We start from the raw sequence: 6,000 nt of genomic DNA, 5'->3' as shown, positions 1-6,000 counted from the left end.
TGCATCCTCTTTTTAGATCCTTAATTCTCTTTAGTATGTATCTTTTTTTCCCTTTTTTCTCGTTAATATATTTTAGTTTGTACCAGAAGTAGTATGTAAATAAAAAGTAAAAAAAATTAACAATTCGACCAATTAAGAGAATTTTAACCAAGATTACTAAATACTAATTATCAGAGAGTACACTGTACAGGGTGTTTCGAAAGAGTTTGGTCATTCTGATTCCAGCAAAGTGTTGCGGAAGCCAAATGTATAGAGTGTGAATAAGTCACAACTACTATACCAAAAATTATGACAACCACCAAATAATAAATAAGACAATAAAACAACAATAAAGGGAACACCAGAATTTACGAGGTTCGGCTAATTTTGCCTACTCCTCGGACACAACCAAATATTTTATTCCACTCCAAAAATACAAGTGAAATAATACTAAAGAGAGAAGATACAAATGCCTTAAACAGATGAGAAGGCAAATGAGAGGTGTGTTTCAATCCTAAACATTAGGCCTTCTTTTATAGGGGAAAAATCCCCTCCAAACTTAACTCCCAACCAATGTGGGACTTTGGCATTTTGCCAAACTTCAACAAATCTCCACCTTGGCAAAATTCCACATTTTCAATTCTCTCTCAATAACAAATTTTGGTTGTGTCTTCATCTTCAATCTTCAGTGTTCAACAATGTTGATCAAATCCAAACAATGTTGAAACTTGACCGCAATCACCACCTTTGTCAGCATATCAGCAGGATTCTCTGTAGTATGAATTTTCTTCACCGTGACTCCACCTTCTTCTATGATTTCTCGTACGAAATGATACCGAACATCAATGTGCTTCGTCCTTGCATGATAAACTTGGTTCTTCGCTAATTGAATAGCACTTTGACTATCACAAAAAATTGTGATACCTTTTTGTTCAACACCAAGCTCCTTTAGCAATCCTTGAAGCCAAATTGCCTCTTTCACAGCATCTGTAATAGCCATGTACTCTGCCTCTGTTGTAGACAAAGCAACTGTTGACTGCAAAGTAGACTTCCAACTAACTGGTGCCTTTGCAAAAGTAAACACATAACCAGTAGTTGATCTTCGTTTGTCCATATCACCCGCAAAATCTGAGTCACAATATCCAACTACAGACTGATTGTCTTCCTGCTCAAAAACTAACCCGACATCTACAGTATTATGAATATACCGTAGAATCCACTTCACAGCTTGCCAATGCTCCTTCCTGAATTGTGCATATATCTGCTAATAACTCCAACAGCTTGTGAAATGTCAGGCCTTGTGCAAACCATTGCATACATCAAGCTACCAACAACATTTGCGTATGGTACCTTTGACATATACTCTCGTTCAGCTTCATCCATTGGCGACATAGTAGTACTTAGCTTAAAATGGGAAGCAAGTGGAGTACTAACTGGCTTAGTCTTGTCATCTATGCCAAAACGTTGAAGTACTCTCTTCAAATATTCCTTTTGAGATAAACAGAGTTTCTTTGAACGTCTATCTCTAATTATCTCCATGCCAAGAATTTTCTTTGCCTCACTCAAATCCTTCATCTCGAACTCCTTCTTCAGTTGAATCTTCAACTTATCAATTTCTTCCAAATTCTTGGAAGCTATCAACATATCATCAACATATAGGAGAAGATATACAAAGGAACCATCTTTAAGCTTGTGCAAATACACACAATGATCGTATTTGCTTCTCTTGTACCCTTGCCGCAACATAAACTCGTCAAATCGCTTGTACCATTGTCTAGAAGATTGTTTCAATCCGTACAACGATTTTTCAAGTTTGCACACCATATTTTCTTTTCCAGCAACTTTGAATCCTTCTGGCTGAGTCATGTAGATTTCCTCCTCCAAGTTTCCATGTAAAAACGCAGTTTTTACATCCATCTGAACTAGTTCCAAATCCAATTGTGCTACCAAAGCCAACATAATTCTAATGGAGGAATGTTTTACAACTGGAGAAAACACTTCATTGTAATCAATTCCCTCCTTTTGAGCATATCCTTTGGCCACCAATCTTGCTTTGTAGCGAACATCTAATTGGTTAGGAAATCCTTCTTTCTTTGCAAATACCCATTTGCACCCAATTGCTTTCTTTCCCTTCGGGAGATTGGCCAATCTCCATGTATGATTCTGATGAAGGGACTGTATTTCATCATTCATGGAAATCCTCCACTTATCTTCTTCTGAACTTTGGACAGCGTCTTTATAAGTAGTAGGAACATCATCAGCTACAATTGAGGTTGCACAAGCAACCGTCTCTATGAGACGAACAGGTTTCGTTATTGTTCTTTTTGGCCTGCTGGTTGCTATTGATTCAAGTTGTTGTTGAGATTCCTGAGTTGGAATCTCCTCTACTGGCTCTCCTTCCAGAGGGTAATCTTCATTTGTTTCCTCCTCTGCTTCTTGTGTAGGAAAAATAAATTTTCCCTCAAACTCCACCTGCTTAGAAGCACCTTCATTTTGTTTGGTATCTTCTGTTACCTTATTTACCATAGCAAATTCATCAAAGGTAACATCTCTGCTGAATATTACTTTCTTTGTCATAGGACACCATAAGCGATATCCTTTGACTCCAGAAGTAATTCCCATAAAAATAACCTTCTTTGCCCTTGGATCCAATTTTGACTCCGTCACATGATAATATGCAGTTGAGCCAAACACGTGCAAAGAGTTATAATCTACAGCAGGTTTTCCGTACCATTTTTCAAATGGTGTTTTGCCATCAATAGCAGCAGATGGTAGACGATTAATGAGGTGGCATGCATATGTAATTGCCTCAGCCCAAAATTCTTTGCCCAAGCCAGCATTGGACAACATACACCGTACCTTCTCCAGCAAGGTCCGGTTCATACGTTCTGCCACTCCATTCTGTTGTGGTGTATGTCTAACAGTGAAGTGTCGGATGATGCCATCATTTTCACAGACCTTATTGAAATGATCATTTTTGTATTCACCTCCATTGTCTGTGCGAATACACTTGATTCTCCTGCCTGTCTGATTTTCCACCATCGTCTTCCATTTGAGAAAAATTCCCAACACTTCATCTTTGCTCTTCATTGTATACACCCATACTCTTCGTGAAAAATCATCAACAAAGGTTACAAAATAGTGCTTCCCACCCAATGAAGGTGTTTTGGAAGGACCCCAAACATCAGAGTGTACATAATCCAAAATGCCTTTAGTATTATGGATCGCTGTACCAAATTTAACCCTTGTCTGTTTCCCTTTAACACAATGCTCACAAAACTCCAAGTTGCAAGCCTTTACTCCTTTTAACAATCCTTGATCTGATAGAGTTTTCAAGGATTTTCCTCCAGCATGTCCCAAGCGCATGTGCCATAGCTTGGTTGCTTCTGCCTCTTTGTCGTCACTGGATGTTACTGTCGCTGTCCCAATAACTGTACTGCCACGATAGCGGTACATATTATTATTCTTCCGATTAGCCTTCATTACCACTAGTGCACCGGAGCATACTCTCATCACTCCATTTTCTGCAATGATTTTGAACCCTTTTGATTCTAGGGCTCCCACAGAGATGAGATTCTTCTTCAAATCCGGTACATATCGAACATCTATCAATGTTCTGATCATTCCATCATGGTTCCTTAATCGTATTGAACCAATGCCATATGAGGTAAGAGGGCTGTTATCCGCTGTGTGGATGACTCCATATTCTCCTTCTTGAAATTCCATGAACCAGTCCCTGTTGAGACACATATGATAGCTACAAGCCGAGTCCATCAACCATATGTCTGATGATGTTGATGACTCTGTTGTAACTAATGAGAAGTCTGAATCATCACAATCAGCTACATTTGAATCCATAATGGCCTTTCCATTGTTATGTTTGGCCTTATTCTTCAACTTCGGACAGTCTTTCTTCCAGTGCCCTTTTTCTCGACAAAAGGCACATTCATCTTTGCTGGGTCTGGATCTTGACTTGGATCTTCCCTTCTTTGTCCTCGTTTGATTTTGAGGACGACCCCTCACAAATAGTGCTTCTCCTTCTCCGCCCTTCTGTTTTTCTCGCTTTCTTTGTTCATAGCTGTACAAAGCCGAACAAACTTCTCTGAGAGAAACTTCGTCATTTCCATGGAGTAGAGTAGTTTCAAGGTGCTCGTACTCATCAGGAAGTGACGCCAACAACATCAAGGCCAAGTCACCATCATCATAAGTTGTATCCATATTTTGCAAATCTGTAACCAACTTATTGAAACTGGTGATATGTTCATTCATCGTGGTACCAGGAACATAGGTGAAGTGAAACAGTCTCTTCTTCATGTATAATTTATTTTGACTGTTTTTCTTCAAAAATTTATCCTCCAGTGCTTTCCATAATTTACTTGCAGAAGTTTCCTTTGTGTATGGATATTTCTGCTCTCTAGCAAGGTAGGATCGAATGGTACCGCAAGCAACACGGTTGATAATTCTCCAATCTTCTTCTCCAATAACATCTGGTTTCTTTTCTTCAATGGCCAGATCTAGCCCTTGTTGAAAAAGGACATCTAGAACCTCGCCTTGCCACATCCCAAAATGTCCGGACCCGTCAAATATTTCGACCGCAAATTTCGCATTTGACACAATTCTTGTCATAAGCGAAGATGCCAATGATGACGTATTGTTGACACTTGATGTAGATTCTTCTTGTTTATTGTCTCTCATCTTTGACACAAATATTATTTAATAGCTGACGACACAAATCAAGATTATTTCCTTTCTGGTGTGGAAGATCAGACTAAGCTGCAACCACAGAGCATACTTAGACAGTACCTTGGCTCTGATACCAATTGTTGCGGAAGCCAAATGTATAGAGTGTGAATAAGTCACAACTACTATACCAAAAATTATGACAACCACCAAATAATAAATAAGACAATAAAACAACAATAAAGGGAACACCAGAATTTACGAGGTTCGGCTAATTTTGCCTACTCCTCGGACACAACCAAATATTTTATTCCACTCCAAAAATACAAGTGAAATAATACTAAAGAGAGAAGATACAAATGCCTTAAACAGATGAGAAGGCAAATGAGAGGTGTGTTTCAATCCTAAACATTAGGCCTTCTTTTATAGGGGAAAAATCCCCTCCAAACTTAACTCCCAACCAATGTGGGACTTTGGCATTTTGCCAAACTTCAACACAAAGAAGATTGGAGATTTTCCTAACATATTATTCTTTCCATTTAAGCCTCCTTTATTTTTCTTTTTTCTTTTCTGTTTTTTTTTTTCTTTTTGTTCCACCCTGCCACGACTCCAGGCCTCGTTTATTTAACCTTCAGATCATGACAAACTTGATTATAATAAAGATATCATGTCTAGATTTTAATAATAAATAATTAAGACTGTTTAGCATGTGTGTACAAATGTATCTTTATTAAAATTCTAAAACATATAAAAAGTCAAATAAAAATAAAAATTAAATGTTATACCCCCAAAATGTTAAACAAAATCTAAATCTATATGCTGTTGTAAAAAGTGTTCCTTTAATAATGCACACTCTAAAAGTTAGTAGCAGTGAGGGTCGTCGGCGACGTTGATTTTTAAGGTAGCATTCTCTCTCGCGCGCGTTGTCTCTCCCTCTCTTATATACCATTATCAGCCCAGTATTGCACGTGTGGAGAGACTAGTATAACCAAAATGTATGTCGATTGCAGTCTTCTCTCTATTGAGTTTAGACCAGATTGTGCGGCAAACACTTCACAAAACATGCACATTCACAATAGAGTATTCAAAACATAAACAATTAATTTATTACTGATACTAACAAGAACATTGAACAAAAGTATAAATTACGAATTAAAAAAGACTGCTTTTTAAAAACTCATCGATCATGTCTTGTTGGGACGATAAATTGAAAACGTCATCAGTTAAACTCTTTGCATCTTTAATCATTGCTAGTGAATGTGGCGACACTTCCCCAAATAACTTGGAATTTTTGTATGGACAATTTGGCGGCATGGTTTTATAAACCTAGCCTCCCAAAAT

Source organism: Nicotiana tabacum, chromosome 3 (assembly GCF_000715075.1).
Source record: "Nicotiana tabacum cultivar K326 chromosome 3, ASM71507v2, whole genome shotgun sequence".
Lineage (NCBI taxonomy): Eukaryota > Viridiplantae > Streptophyta > Magnoliopsida > Solanales > Solanaceae > Nicotiana > Nicotiana tabacum.
This window is presented reverse-complemented; position numbering follows the sequence as displayed.